This window comes from Lithobates pipiens, unplaced genomic scaffold (genome assembly GCF_037356315.1).
Source record: "Lithobates pipiens isolate NorthernLeopardFrog02 unplaced genomic scaffold, aLitPip1_a1.2 Scaffold_22, whole genome shotgun sequence".
NCBI classification, from domain to species: domain Eukaryota; kingdom Metazoa; phylum Chordata; class Amphibia; order Anura; family Ranidae; genus Lithobates; species Lithobates pipiens.
Window position 1 is genome coordinate 141,563,620 of NW_027507784.1, and position 16,964 is coordinate 141,580,583.

The following is a 16,964-nucleotide window of genomic DNA, read 5'->3' on the forward strand; positions in this document are numbered from 1 at the left end:
GAATGTGTTTTGGGATGTAGTTGCAAGTATGCATATGCTATGTGTGAGAAATAACCTGTTAATAAAAACGAAGGGTCTTCATTTTGCAAAAAATTGTGGGAAAAAATTACAACTTCGAAACAAACTCTACTTATACTCCATTTTTTTTACTTTCTTCTCAATGGCTAGAGACTTCCCTTTGATTCTTGTAAAGAGACCCCAGGAACAAAGGGAACGAAATATGAATCCTTGAAAAGTTGGACCTACTTGTAAAGAGACCCCAGGAACAAAGGGAACGAAATATGAATCCTTGAAAAGTCTGACACGGCAAATTAGATGTTTTTTTTGTTTGGTACAAGTGTGCCTGAAAACTAAATACCGGTTCAGACTGATGTGAATTATATCCGAATTCAAAAAATGCATGGATTTGCATGTCATCTGAAAAAACATTTTTTGCCATGAAAGCCTTCACATCTATGTGGTGCAATTTTGACTCTCTTAATAAAAATATAAATAAAAAAAAAAAAAAGTCTTGTGCGGATTCGGTGCGAATTTCATCTCCAGCTATGCCAAGTTCCCTCAGAAATTGCATTAATTCGCATTAGAATCGCGCCTGTCACAACAGAAATTGCACTGTGAAAGCAAATCAGATTTGCACCACTATGGGGAAATTGCATATTACATACTTCCTTATTAGTATCGTGACTCGCTAACGAATTCCAATGGCCGGTACACACAATGCGAAAATCGGACAAAAAAATACAGCTTTAGAAGCAATCGTACGATAATCGGATCGTTAGTACAGAGCTTTCAAGAGTCAATCCCGGCAGTTCATCCAATATTACAACGGACAAACATGAAAAATTCTTGTACAAAACCAGATCGTACGATTTTCGTTTAAATCAGTACAGTTGTCGTCTGAAAATACAATAGAAATACACTACACCCCATGACATCACTTCCGATTTTTTATTCTGTCGTACGAGAATTTGTCACTTTAGTAACCCTCTCAATTTTACGATATGCGACTAGCATGCAAAAAAAATGGACGATCCGTGGCCTGATTTTCGGATTGTGTGTATGGGCCACAGGCCTCCAAATCTTCATTAAGTAGGCCATATAAAGCTTGGCTTTACCTTAGGTGACTGCGTACCTAAGAAAATGATATTGTTAACTCACCAGGATGTGGCCAAGCCCACTTTCTTCTTTACGATTGGCCATTTCCTTACATACAAGTTTTATATTACCACAACCAAATCTTAGAAGACCTCAGTCTCGTCTCTTCAGAGCTTGCAATCATGCATGCATCTGATCACCTGTGTGCCACACTGCGTAAGCAGATGGGACTCTGTGGCAGAAACAGCATCTTAAGTTAAAGCGATTGTAATCCCCCTTTTTTTTTTTTTTTTATAAATAACATGTCATACTTAACTCTACTGTGCAGTTCGTTTTGAACAGAGTGGCCCGATCTTCCTCTTCTGGAGTCCCCTGGCAGCACCAACAGCTCCTCCCCACATCGTAAAAAACCCTTAGTAGAAGCGCTCTCCCGGGGAGTTACCTTCCGGGTGCGCTCCCGAGTCCATAGACCAGGGGTGTCCAAACTTTTTTCAAAGTGGGCCGGATTTGATAAAGTGAACATGCCTGAGGGCCGACCATTTTGCCTGACATTCTTTGAACCATTAAAATTCGGTCCAAGTGTGTCCATCCGAGCACTAATACACGGCCCAACAATAATTCTCTTGCCTTTGTTGCACTCGTTCCCAACACACAGACGAATGCTCTGCACTTTAGGGGGCACCGTTAATTCTTAATGGTACCCCACACATTGGAAAATGTAGGGTGCTTTTGGTGCAGTGCAATAAAAAAAAAAAAAAAAAAAAAAAGCTTGGGAACTTCTTTCCCTGCATTTTTGTGAGTAGGGAAGTCCATTGAAATTAATGGGCTGCCCTACACACAGTACGCAGCCACACAGATGTTGCATTTACGGGCTTAAAACAGGTGGTGAGGAGGCAACATAATTCCTCTTTACCGCCATTCAAATGCCTCTGCAAAGAGATCTGTGCATGGATTGCTTTTCAGAGGAGCAGGAGTCCTGGCTAATATCACACACAAGCCCTACAAAAGCAGTTTTGATGGTATAAGAATAGGGGGAGGGGGGTCCAGATTAAAAGTAACATACACACAGACACAAGCACACAAATGCAGGCACACATACAGACAAATGCACACAGCACACACATACAGACACATGCATACACATACATACATACATACAGACACATGTGCGCACACACACATACAGACACACATACAGACATACATACAGACACATGCATACACATACAGACACATGCATACACATACACATACTTACAGACACATACAGAAATACATACAGACACATGTGCACACACACATACAGACACATGTGCACACACACACACACACACACACACACAGACACATGTGCACACACACACACACACACACAGACACATGTGCACACACACACAGACACATGTGCACACACACACACACAGACACATGTGCACACACACATACAGACACATGTGCGCACACACATACATACAGACACATGTGCGCACACACATACATACAGACACATGTGCGCACACACATACATACAGACACATGTGCACACACACATACATACAGACACATGTGCACACATACATACAGACACATGTGCGCACACACATACATACAGACACATGTGCACACACACATACATACAGACACATGTGCACACACAGACACATGTGCACACACACACACAGACACATGTGCACACACACACACACAGACACATGTGCACACACACACACACAGACACATGTGCACACACACACACACAGACACATGTGCACACACACACACACAGACACATGTGCACACACACACACACAGACACATGTGCACACACACACACACAGACACATGTGCACACACACACAGACACATGTGCACACACACACAGACACATGTGCACACACACACAGACACATGTGCACACACACACACACACAGACAATGTGCGCACACACACACGTACAGACACATGTGCACACACACACGTACAGACACATGTGCACACACACACGTACAGACACATGTGCACACACACACGTACAGACACATGTGCACACACACACGTACAGACACATGTGCACACACACACGTACAGACACATGTGCACACACACACACACATACAGACACATGTGCACACACACATACAGACACATGTGCACATACACACACACATACATGCACACAAATACAGACACATGCATACACATACATACACACACACACACACATGAATAAAGGCCTTTTTAACACTAATCTAGCTTGTAGTACAGTACCTTTGCAGCTTCCTAATTCAGCCGGGTACTGCACTGTAGGGGGAAGCAGAGAGCACAGCACACTCCTCTGCACTTTACTTTCACTTTTGAAGCTCACGGAGCTTCTCACAGTGCCGGGGATCGGCTGATCTGACAGCCCTGATCCCACAGCACAATCAATTGAGAAAGACCAGGCGGGCCGTTCAAAACCGGACCGCGGGCCGCAATTGGCCCGCGGTCCGGACTTTGGACATGCCTGCCATAGACGCCGAATGCAGGACTCGGCCCTGGCCCCCAGTCATTGGATTTGATTGCCAACAGCGGGAGCCAATGGCTGCGCTGCTATCAATCTATCCAATCAAGAGCCGAGAACCCCAGACAGAGAAGGTGAGTGCTTCTCTGCCGAGAGAACGATTGGGCTCAGGTGATTAAAACGGGGGGGGGGGGGGGGGGGGGGCGGAGCAGGGCAGGGCGGCCGGTCACTGTCAGAATAAGTTTTTTCACCTTAATACATAGGATGCATTAAGGTGAAAAAACATGAGGGTTTACAGCCCCTTTAAGCATTATTGTTATATTTTCTAATATTATCTGTCATTAATTTGAATAAATGTTATCCTTATAAGTATTTATGTAATCTTTCTTTGCACACATCGAGTCCAACCCCAAAAGAACAAACTATCACGTAACCATAACACCGCATCAGTGGGAACCTAGCCAAGATGTGCAAGCACTCAAAACAATGAACAATTTACTGCCACCACAACCATTATCCAATCAATGGTCCAAAGAGTGTCCTAAGTATCAGACAAAAGAGAGCATTAGAAAAATTAAATCTATAGACCATACTCTTGAGGTAGGGGAGAGGGATTTGGGGACAGTGGGGGGGTTGTTTTTCTTTGTGTGTTAATGTATAAAGTAATAGGGATGAAATACTGGATGTATATGTATATAGATAAAAGCTACAAATAGGAAATGGAATATATTAAATTTGTGTAGAAATTAATATATGTTTGAAAAAAAATAAAAATAAAAAAAAAAAAAAAGGGAAGAAAAAAATAAATGGTTTGGGTGAAACAGAATGCAAAAATACATCAATTGTGTTTCATCCTGCGTGTTTATGACAAAACTTTAATTTGACAAGCTTCTAAATAAATGCTGTATTACTTGATTATGCTGGAATCCGTTTTTTTTTTTAATTTTAAAGTGGAAGTAAACTATCGTTTTCAGGCAAGGAATCTGCCATTTTGGCCTCTATTTGATCTTCAACTGCCATGATACTGCACATGTGATCTGTTCTGACACCAGCCATTTGTCAGGGCTGGCTTAGCCCTTCCTTCTCTGGACTGGCTGCTCAGTTGTCGGCTAATTGCCAGCTCTCATCTCTCTCCACAGTTACCCAGCTGTTCCCGATTCTGCTCATCTGACCTGCCTACTTAAAGCTGTCCAGCTCACTTTATCTCTGCCTTCGCCTTGGTCACATCACAAGAAACCATCTCCTGCGTAAAGACTGGCTTGCTGACATCCCTTCTGGCTCCTTATCCTGCTTGCTGTTGCTCTACTTGGATCCCTGACTTCTGGCCTGGCTGATTACCCGATCTGGTTATTGAACTCTGGACTGGCTGACTACTCGATCTGGTTACTGGCCTCTGGCTATGCTTTGACTATGCTTTCTCCATTTACCTTTTAATTTTTTATTATTAACCACTTGGGTACCGCGCTATTGCCGAATGACGGCATTAGCGCGGACCTAGATTTCCAGGACTACGTCTATTGACGTCGTCCTGGTTACGAGCGGCCTGCGCGCCCCCTGAGGGGTGCGCGCGGCGCGCTCTGTGATCGGCGAGTCCGTGAGACTCGCCTGATCACCGATCCGTGTAAGGGGTCGATCCCAACCCCTTATCACGTGATCAGCTGTCAGCCAATGACAGCTGATCATGTGATAGAACGGAGCCGGTAATCGGCTATTATTCCTCCTCGCGCTGACAGCGCGAGGAGAAAAAAAAAAGCCGATCACCGGCGGCCGTGATCGGGACATCAGTCCCGATCACGGCCAGCAATGAAAGGCACCACATGCCACCTGCCAGTGCCCACCTGCCTCCCGCAGTGCCATCCTGAAATATAACAAAGTAAAAGTAAGTGCCCCCCGTCTGTGCCCATAATGCCCACAGTGCCACCCCACAGTGCCACCCACAGTGCCACCCACAGTGCCACCCCACAGTGCCACCCAATCTGCCTCAAAGGTGCTGCACCCCAGTGCCGCCCATCAGTGCCCAGCAGTGCCGCCCATCAGTGCCCAGCAGTGCCGCCCATCAGTGCCCAGCAGTGCCGCCCATCAGAGCCACCTATCAGTGCCCATCAGTCCCATCTATCTGTGGTACCTATCAGTGCCCATCCGTGCCACTTATCCGTGCCACCCATCCGTGCCATCTTATCTGTGCCCATCTTTGCCCATCAGTGCCGCCTTATCTGTGCCCATCGGTGCCGCCTTATCTGTGCCTATTAGTGCCGCCTTAACTATGCCTATCAGTGCCCACAAGTGCAGCCTATCAGTGCCCACCAATGCAGCCTATCAGTGCCCACCAATGCAGCCCATCAGTGCCCACCAATGCAGCCCATCAGTGCCCACCAATGCAGCCCATCAGTGCCCACCAATGCAGCCCATCAGTGCCCACCAATGCAGCCTATCAGTGCCGCCTTATCAGCGCACTTCAATGAAGGAGAAAAATGACCCGTTTGCAAAATTTTATAACAAACTATTAAAACATGATTTTTTTTTTGCATCTTTTTTTGTTTGTTTAGCAAAAAATAAAACTCCGAGCTGTAACTAAATACCACCAAAAGAAAGCTCTATTTGTGGGAAAAAAATGATAGAAATTTAATTGGGTACAGTGTTGTATGCCCGCGCAATTGTCATTCAAAGTGCATCAGCGCTGAAAGCTGAAAATTGGTCTGGGACTGAGGGGGGTTTAAGTGCCCAGTAAGCAAGTGGTTAAACAAGTGTGATTTAATTGTACTTCTGTCTTGGTCTGATTCATGGTTTCTGACACCATTGGACGGTCTGATAGTTTGGTTGAGAGTACAACCAATGTGACAATTACATTTCTGCCATGTGCTGGAAATGTAACTTTTTTTTTTTTTTTTAACAGTTAGATCGATGAGTATACTTCCGCTTTAATTAAGAAAGGCAGGGGCGAGGGGGCTAGGGTGGCACAGGACACTATGAATTAGTCGATCTGTTATGAGAAGTGAGAACATCATCAACCAGTAGTAGTCACCTCAATGAGAGCTTTCCCTTCCTCAGAATAGATGGGATCCGTTTTTTACCATGTTGACACAAAATGCCAAATTAACCACTTGCCGACCGCCGCACGACGATATACGTCGGCAGAATGGCACGGGCAGGCATATGGGCGTATATATAAGTCCCTGCCTGCCCGCGGGTGGGGGGCCCGATCGGGCCCCCCCCCGGTGCCTGCGGCGGTCGGCATTTCTTCGAGAGCGATCCGGGATGAGGGGGCGGCCATTCATTCATGGCCACCCCCTCGCGATCGCTCTCGACGAATGGAAATCCCCCGTGACATCACTTCCTCTCCTGTAATGTAAACACAGGAGAGGAAGTGATGTATTCTCTCCTCCGTGTCGGTATTTTCCGTTCCGACACGGAGGAGAGCGGATCGGTGAGTTGCACCAACACTCTACACACACAGTAGAACATGCCAGGCACACTCACACCCCCCCTTTACCCCCCGATCACCCCCCCAATTACCCCTGCCCCCCAGTCACAGTGACACCAATGTCATTTTTTTTTTTTTTTTTTTGCATTGGTGTCATTTGTGACTGTAATAACTGTTAGGGCAGTTAGAGTTAGCCCCCTTTAGTTCTAATGTACCCCCCTAACCCCCCCAATAAAGGTTTAACCCCGTGATCACCCCCCGTCGCCAGTGTCACTAAGGCTGGGTTCACATTGCAGCGGTTTATGAGAACGAATGTGATTCGCACCGCACTGCAGTGCAAATCACATCCGATCTCTGTGCGATTCGAGTTCAGCCATTCGCCGCACCCGCCACACCCGCCGCACCCGCCGCAAATTCGCACGGGACCCTTTTTTTGGCCCGCAGCAGAATCGGATCGCATGGGTGTTCACACCATGCGATCCGAGTTTGCAGATCGCACTGCGATATGCGAACTGATCTGGGGGTGTCAGTAACATTTCACTGACACTCCCAGCAGTTCGCATAGGGCAGTGTGAACTGCCGCCGGGAGGCATGCGATGCGGGAACCCGCCGCGGATTCGCGGCGTTTCCGCATCGCTCCAGTGTGAACCCAGCCTAATAAGCGATCATTTTTCTGATCGCCGTATTAGTGTCACAGGTGACGCTAGTTAGGCAGGTAGGTATTTAGGTTCGCCGCAGCTTTTTATAGCGCCAGGGACCCCCATATACTACCGCATAAAGCCCCCTGATTGCCCCCTAGTTAACCCTTTCACCAGTGATCACCATATAACTGTTACAGGTGACGCTGGTTGGTTAGTTATTTTTTTATAGTTTCAGGGCACCCGCCATTTATTACCTAGTCTCACTAGTGTACCCCTAAATTTAGGGGTGTCTACTTTCCAAAATGGGGTCATTTGGGGGGGGTTTGTGCCATCTTGGCATTTTATGGCCTTCAAAACTGTAACGCCCTTAGAAAGCCTGAAGGCGGTGCTTGGTTTTCGGGGCCCCGTACGCGGCTAGGCTCCCAAAAAGTCCCACATATGTGGTATCCCCGTACTCAGGAGAAGCAGCAGAATTTATTTTGGGGTGTCATTTCACATATGCCCATGGCATGTGTGAGCAATATATCATTTAGTGACAACTTTGTGAAAAAAAAAAAAAAAAAAAAAAAGTTTGTAATTTTCCCGCAACTTGTGGCAAAATATAAAATATTCCATGAACTCAACATGCCTCTCAGCAAATAGCTTGGGGTGTCTACTTTCTAAAATGGGGTCATTTGTGGGGGTTTTGTGCCATCTTGGCATTTTATGGCCTTCAAAACTGTAATAGGTAGTGAGAAGTGAACTCAAAAATTTACGCCCTTAGAAAGCCTGAAGGCGGTGCTTGGTTTTCGGGGCCCCGTACGCGGCTAGGCTCCCAAAAAGTCCCACATATGTGGTATCCCCGTACTCAGGAGAAGCAGCAGAATTTATTTTGGGGTGTCATTTCACATACGCCCATAGCATGTGTGAGCAATATATCATTTAGTGACAACTTTGTGTAAAAAAAAAAAAAAAAATTTTTTTTTGTCATTATTCAATCGCTTGAGGCAAAAAAATAAAATATTCAATGGGCTCAACATGCCTCTTATCAATTTCCTTAGGGGGTCTACTTTCCAAAATGGGGTCATTTGGGGGGGTTTTGTACTGCCCTGCCATTTTAGCACCTCAAGAAATGAGATAGGCAGTCGTAAACTAAAAGCTGCGTAAATTCCAGAAAACGTACCTTAGTTTGTAGATGTGACAACTTTTGCGCAAACCAATAAATATACAATTATTGACTTTTTTTTTACCAAAGACATGTGGCTGAATACATTTTGGCCTAAATGTATGACTAAAATTGAGTTTATTGGATTTTTCTAATAACAAAAAGTAGAAAATATCATTTTTTTTCAAAATTTGCGGTCTTTTTACGTTTATATCGCAAAAAATAAAAATCGCAGAGGCAATCAAATACCATCAAAAGAAAGCTCTATTTGTGGGAAGAAAAGGACGCAAATTTTGTTTGGGTACAACATTGCATGACCGCGCAATTACCAGTTAAAGCAGCGCAGTGCCAAAGTGTAAAAAGACCTCTGGTCATTTACCAGCAAAATGGTCCGGTCTGAAAGTGGTTAAAAGACCCACCTATCTTAAATATTATCGAGAGCACAGATGACAGTAACATATCACATTAATCCTAAAAACAACATTTAGGGAAGGAATAAAATGATTAAGAAACACGTGTCTAAGTAGCACAATGATGGCTGCATGAATAAACACGGAACTACAAAAGTTTACACGATGACTAACTTGTCCTTTAGAAAACAGATAATCACAGAGCTGCTCTGCAAAAAAAGATCATTTCTTGTTCTCTAACAATTTCAAAATCAGAATAAATCACAATCACTGGGTAGTGATGAGGAAATAGTCAAGTACGTACAAACTTTATAATACTTTGAAAAGGAACAATAAGAAATGCCTATGTACGTAGCAAGGATTTTTAAAAAATTGTGTTGTGTTCTTATAGTACAAATCAGATTCTTATTGCGCAGTAAAGATATTTCACTTTGCATTTCCTTTCTTTATTGAAGTAGTCCGATACTGTAAACCTATGACATGTGATCTTACCAGAGAAAATAAGGCCTTTAAACAGATTCTTTAAACTGGCAGTAATGCCTTTTGAATCTGTAGCAGCCATTAGCTTGAGATCCTTTAGAGTGACAGCAGCAAAAAACTACCTGAATTTCTGAGACTGGCATAAAGGCTAGTCTGAATTGGGTGAAGGTAAAGTTAAAAAAGGACCTACCATCAGAAAAAAGTGTCATAAAAGCTTTATTGAATCCCCATAAACATCTTACTGCCAGGTACGGATGGTTTAACTGCGTTAGAGACCTGATCGGGTCTCTAAGGGTGGGCATACAAAAGGCAGATAGTACTACTATGCGGAAAAAGGCAGCAAGACATCTGCTCATTCTGCCATTACTTCAAACAATGTAGTACACAGGGAAAATGTACTGTATACAGAGCTGTGAAAAAGTATTTGCCCTTTCCCCCCCTTTTTTTTTATTTTTTCTTGCATATCTGTCACACTTGCATGATTCATATCAAACATTTATTATTACACAAAGATAATCTAAAAATTATATAAAAAAAAAAAATTATTAAAATAAAAAAAGGCTGTCCAAACCTGCCTGGGCCTATGTGAAAAAAGCAACTGCCCCTAAACCTAATAACTGGTTGTGCCACTCTTGGAGAACAACTGCAAACGTTTGTGTTAACTGGCAATAAGTCTTGTGTAGCTGTGGAGGAATTTTGGCACACTTCTTCACAGAATTGTTTTAATTCAGCCACTCTGGAGGGTTTTCCAGCATGAATGGCCTTTGCTTAACCACTTTCAGACCGGACCATTTTGCTGGTAAATGACCAGAGGTCTTTTTACACTTTGGCACTGCGCTGCTTTAACTGGTAATTGCGCGGTCATGCAATGTTGTACCCAAACAAAATTTGCGTCCTTTTCTTCCCACAAATAGAGCTTTCTTTTGATGGTATTTGATTGCCTCTGCGATTTTTATTTTTTGCGATATAAACGTAAAAAGACCGCAAATTTTGAAAAAAAATGATATTTTCTACTTTTTGTTATTAGAAAAATCCAATAAACTCAATTTTAGTCATACATTTAGGCCAAAATGTATTCAGCCACATGTCTTTGGTAAAAAAAAAGTCAATAATTGTATATTTATTGGTTTGCGCAAAAGTTGTCACATCTACAAACTAAGGTACGTTTTCTGGAATTTACGCAGCTTTTAGTTTACGACTGTCTATCTCATTTCTTGAGGTGCTAAAATGACAGGGCAGTACAAAACCCCCCCAAATGACCCCATTTTGGAAAGTAGACCCCCTAAGGAAATTGATAAGAGGCATGTTGAGCCCATTGAATATTTTATTTTTTTGCCTCAAGCGATTGAATAATGACAAAAAAAAAATTTTTTTTTTTTTTTACACAAAGTTGTCACTAAATGATATATTGCTCACACATGCTATGGGCGTATGTGAAATGACACCCCAAAATAAATTCTGCTGCTTCTCCTGAGTACGGGGATACCACATATGTGGGACTTTTTGGGAGCCTAGCCGCGTACAGGGCCCCGAAAACCAAGCACCGCCTTCAGGCTTTCTAAGGGCGTAAATTTTTGATTTCACGCCTCACTACCTATTACAGTTTTGAAGGCCATAAAATGCCAAGATGGCACAAAACCCCCACAAATGACCCCATTTTAGAAAGTAGACACCCCAAGCTATTTGCTGAGAGGCATGTTGAGTCCATGGAATATTTTATATTTTGCCACAAGTTGCGGGAAAATTACAAACTTTTTTTTTTTTTTTTTTTTTTTCACAAAGTTGTCACTAAATGATATATTGCTCATGCATGCCATGGGCATATGTGAAATGACACCCCAAAATAAATTCTGCTGCTTCTCCTGAGTACGGGGATACCACATATGTGGGACTTTTTGGGAGCCTAGCCGCGTACGGGGCCCCGAAAACCAAGCACCGCCTTCAGGCTTTCTAAGGGCGTAATTTTTTGAGTTCACTTCTCACTACCTATTACAGTTTTGAAGGCCATAAAATGCCAAGATGGCACAAAACCCCCACAAATGACCCCATTTTAGAAAGTAGACACCCCAAGCTATTTGCTGAGAGGCATGTTGAGTCCATGGAATATTTTATATTTTGCCACAAGTTGCGGGAAAATTACAAACTTTTTTTTTTTTTCACAAAGTTGTCACTAAATGATATATTGCTCACGCATGCCATGGGCATATGTGAAATGACACCCCAAAATAAATTCTGCTGCTTCTCCTGAGTACGGGGATACCACATATGTGGGACTTTTTGGGAGCCTAGCCGCGTACGGGGCCCCAAAAACCAAGCACCGCCTTCAGGCTTTCTAAGGGCGTTACAGTTTTGAAGGCCATAAAATGCCAAGATGGCACAAACCCCCCCCCCCAAATGACCCCATTTTAGAAAGTAGACACCCCTAAATTTAGGGGTACACTAGTGAGACTAGGTAATAAATGGCGGGTGCCCTGAAACTATAAAAAAATAACTAACCAACCAGCGTCACCTGTAACAGTTATATGGTGATCACTGGTGAAAGGGTTAACTAGGGGGCAATCAGGGGGCTTTATGCGGTAGTATATGGGGGTCCCTGGCGCTATAAAAAGCTGCGGCGAACCTAAATACCTACCTGCCTAACTAGCGTCACCTGTGACACTAATACAGCGATCAGAAAAACGATCGCTTATTAGGCTGGGTTCACACTGGAGCGATGCGGGAACGCCACGAATGCGCGGCGGGTTCCCGCATCGCATGCCTCCCGGCGGCAGTTCACACTGCCCTATGCGAACTGCTGGGAGTGTCAGTGAAATGTTAATGACACCCCCAGATCAGTTCGCATATCGCAGTGCGATCTGCAAACTTGGATCGCATGGTGTGAACACCCATGCGATCCGATTCTGCTGCGGACCAAAAAAAGGGTCCCGTGCGAGTTTGCGGCGGGTGCGGCGGGTGCGACACGAATTCAGCCATACTATCTGTATAGCTGAACTCGAATCGCACAGAGATCGGATGTGATTTGCACTGCAGTGCGGTGCGAATCACATCCGTTCTCATAAACCGCTGCAATGTGAACCCAGCCTTAGTGACACTGGCGACGGGGGGTGATCACGGGGTTAAACCTTTATTGGGGGGGTTAGGGGGGTACCTTAGAACTAAAGGGGGCTAACCCTAACTGCCCTAACAGTTATTAGTCACAAATGACACCTGCCGGGTGATCAGGGGGTTAAACCTTTATTAGGTAATAAATGGCGGGTGCCCTGAAACTATAAAAAAATAACTAACCAACCAGCGTCACCTGTAACAGTTATATGGTGATCACTGGTGAAAGGGTTAACTAGGGGGCAATCAGGGGGCTTTATGCGGTAGTATATGGGGGTCCCTAGCGCTATAAAAAGCTGCGGCGAACCTAAATACCTACCTGCCTAACTAGCGTCACCTGTGACACTAATACGGCGATCAGAAAAATGATCGCTTATTAGGCTGGGTTCACACTGGAGCGATGCGGAAACGCCGCGAATCCGCGGCGGGTTCCCGCATCGCATGCCTCCCGGCGGCAGTTCACACTGCCCTATGCGAACTGCTGGGAGTGTCAGTGAAATGTTACTGACACCCCCAGATCAGTTCGCATATCGCAGTGCGATCTGCAAACTCGGATCGCATGGTGTGAACACCCATGCGATCCGATTCTGCTGCGGGCCAAAAAAAGGGTCCCGTGCGAATTTGCGGCGGGTGCGGCGGGTGTGGCGGGTGCGGCGGGTGCGGCGAATGGCTGAACTCGAATCGCACAGAGATCGGATGTGATTTGCACTGCAGTGCGGTGCGAATCACATTCGTTCTCATAAACCGCTGCAATGTGAACCCAGCCTTAGTGACACTGGCGACGGGGGGTGATCACGGGGTTAAACCTTTATTGGGGGGGTTAGGGGGGTACATTAGAACTAAAGGGGGCTAACCCTAACTGCCCTAACAGTTATTACAGTCACAAATGACACCAATGCAAAAAAAAAAAAAAAAAAAAAAAAAAAATGACATTGGTGTCACTGTGACTGGGGGGCAGGGGTAATTGGGGGGGTGATCGGGGGGTAAAGGGGGGGTGTGAGTGTGCCTGGCATGTTCTACTGTGTGTGGGATGTGTTGGTGCAACTCACTGATCCGCTCTCCTCCGTGTCGGAACGAAAAATACCGACACGGAGGAGAGAATACATCACTTCCTCTCCTGTGTTTACATTACAGGAGAGGAAGTGATGTCACCGGGGATTTCCATTCGTCGGGAGCGATCGCGAGGGGGTGGCCATGAATGAATGGCCGTCCCCTCGTCCGGGATCGCTCCCGAACGAAAACCGACCGCCGCAGGCACCGGGCGGGGGCCCGATCGGGCCCCCGACCCGCGGGAGGCAAAGCACGTACATGTACGTGCTTATGCCTGCCCGTGCCATTCTGATGACGTACATCGGCGTGAGGCGGTCGGCAAGTGGTTAAGGTCATGCCACAGCAACTCAAGCGGATTGAAGTCTGGCCTTTGACTCCAAAACCTTTATTTAATGTTTGAGCCATTCAGAGGTGGACTTTCTGGTGTGTTTCAGATTATTGTATTGTTATACCCAAGCACCCATGAACCTGGAGGTCACAAACTAATGGCCGGACATACTCGTTCAGGATTTTATGGTAATGTGCAGAATTCATGGTTCCATCAATTATGGCAAGTCGTCCAGGTCCTGAAGCTGCAAAAGCAGCCCCGGACAAATCACACTTCCACCACCATGTTTGACTGTTGGTATGATGTTAGTGTTAGTTTTATGCCAGATGTAACGGGACACACCTTTCAAAAAGGTAAACAAAAAGTTCAACTTTGTCTCATCTGTCCACAGAATATTTTCCCAATAAGTCTCAGGGATAATATTTTTTGACATATGTGAGAAGAGCCTTTGTGTTATTTTTGGTCAGCAGTGGCTTTCGCCTTTGAAGTCTCCCATGGATGCCATTTTTGCCCAGTCTCTTTCTTATCGTTGAATTCTGAACACTGAACTTAACTAAGGCAAGTGAGGCCTTTAGTTCTTTAGATGTTGTTCTGGGTTCTTTTATGATCTCCTCGATAAGTCGTCATCATGCTCTTGGAGTAACTTAGTTAGGTCAGCCACTCCTGGTAAGGTTCTCAGTTTGGGGAATGGCTCTCACCATGGTTCACTGGAGTCCCAAATACTTAGAAATGGTGTGGTAACCCTTTCCAGACTGATACATGTCAATTACTTTGTTTCTCATCCATTGAAGAAATTCTTAAGATCATGGCATGATGTGTTTGCGTTTGAGATTTTAGTGTGCTTCTCTTTGTCAGACAGCCACTCCATTTAAGGGATTTCTTGATTAATCAGGTCTGGGTGTAGAAATTACTTTTTGAAAGTTGGAATCAGGGTGGTATTACGTCGGGTCTCGTCTTTGGGGAAATATTGTTCTACAAGGTATTTTTCTGCAGCAAGATCTGAAGGTTTCAATTATTTGAGGTTTAAGGGCAATTTTACATGTGGAGCAGGGAACCCGTTGTCCTAGGATTATTGAAGAAGACAGGTTTAGGTCCAGTGCTAGTGACAAGGAGTTTGGTATTAAATCATTTATCAATTGCAACACCAAGAATATGATGTACCTGTTTACTTGTGGGGAGTGCAATATACAGTATGTGGGAAGAACAAGGCGGCTACGAGACCACATATAGGATACTATGAAGAATCATGACGCTAGTGTGGCACATCATTTTAACAAATGCCATTGGGGTAACACCATGTCTATTCTTATCCAAGCCATGGGAAGGGTTGCAACTTCAAAAAGAGGGGGAGACGGGCTCAGATTATTTTTCCAGAGGGTCTTTGGAATGAGTAAGGTGATATTGGGGCACTTTTGCCCTTTACTGTGATATGGTGTATGGAATTCTGGTACGAGTTTGTGAGGTGAGAGGAGGAAGGAAAGTGTTTGGATTTATATTATTTATTTAGTTGCATAGTTTTTAGAGATATGATTTAATGGTTAATTCATTTATACCTCTACAGTGTATTGTGTTAATGGCTGGATAGTCAGTCTACCCCGATGATAAAAAATATATAGTCTTGTTGTTTGGATTTTCATTAAGGCCCCTCTCAGACGGAGCGGAATCCATCAAGCGGATGCGCCTGCTCAGCGGGGAATCTCTCCACTGATCCCAGTTGAGCAGGCAGATGACAGGCTCTGCTATGCAGATCTGACAATGACACAGCCCGCTGTTCTCTATGGGACGGTCAGATGGAAACTGACTGCCTGACTGTTATTCTGATTCAATCTGCTGGATGGATGGAGAATGGATCCCCATCCATCTGTTTTTAGCGGACCGGATCAGATGCCGGCGGGTGTCACCGCTCCATAGAGAACAATGAATGATCTGTTGAAAACAGACAGGCGGACCTGATTGGTCCACTGGTGTGAAAGTTTCCTTAGAGTCCAGCACTCAGACATTGTTTACAAATTTAGGATCTTATAGAGTAATTGGGCTCACACGGCTTAAGTCCCGGTTCACGCCAGTGCACTGTGCAATATCGCATGGGATTCGCACCGCAAATCACATCCAAATGTCTGTGCGATGCAATTTCAGTCAGATAGTATGGTTAAATTTGCATCGCATTTGGACCAAACTCACACAGGACCCTTTTTTTGGTCAAGAATGTGTTTACACCCATGCAATCTGATTCATGTCCGAATTGACAGTTTGCACTGCGATATGCAAACTGATTTGGGGGCATCATTACCTTTCTATTGACACTCCCAGCAGTTTGCATAGTGCAGTGTAAACTGGCTTGCGAGCCAGGTGAGATGCAAACCCACAGTGGATTCGCAGGGAAGCCGCATCGCACTAGTGTGAACCGAGCCCTAGACATTGTTCTGCTGTATCCTGTGGTTCGCCTCCCCACTGACCTTTTGGTTTTTATATTATATAATCATTTATTTTTATTTTTTTTGGTTTTGATTTTTTGTTTCAACCAGCCTTTGTTGCACTAAGTTTGTTTTTGCTATTGGTCATGGGGGTGGGATTAACCGTGAAATGCCAAGGAACGACCTTGGAGATTTTAAATTGCATAGTTTGGACTGTGTATGGTGGCACACATACAATTAGGTTACACACAGGGGAGCTCTTACCTTGCTAGAAGTAGTAGGAGGCTGTTCCTGATTAGGTGATGGTTTGCACCTGTGCCACCTACATATAAAGTAGTCTGCCTGGAACCATGCAAAAGTGCATATGGAAATATTGAC

At 44.7% G+C, this 16,964-nt stretch overlaps 1 protein-coding gene and 1 long non-coding RNA gene across 2 annotated transcripts in view; one reads left to right on the forward strand and one right to left on the reverse strand.

Annotated features, from left to right (window-relative positions):
• SLX9 (SLX9 ribosome biogenesis factor) overlaps positions 1–16,964 on the reverse strand; it is a 308,491-nt gene that overhangs the window by 255,128 nt on the left and 36,399 nt on the right. The gene's annotated exons all lie outside the window — the stretch shown is intronic.
• LOC143924221 (uncharacterized) overlaps positions 14,065–16,964 on the forward strand; it is a 292,570-nt gene continuing 289,670 nt past the window's right edge. The window contains exon 1 of the long non-coding RNA XR_013261851.1: positions 14,065–14,169. This is a non-coding gene — a long non-coding RNA (uncharacterized LOC143924221). The remainder of the gene's footprint in view (positions 14,170–16,964) is intronic.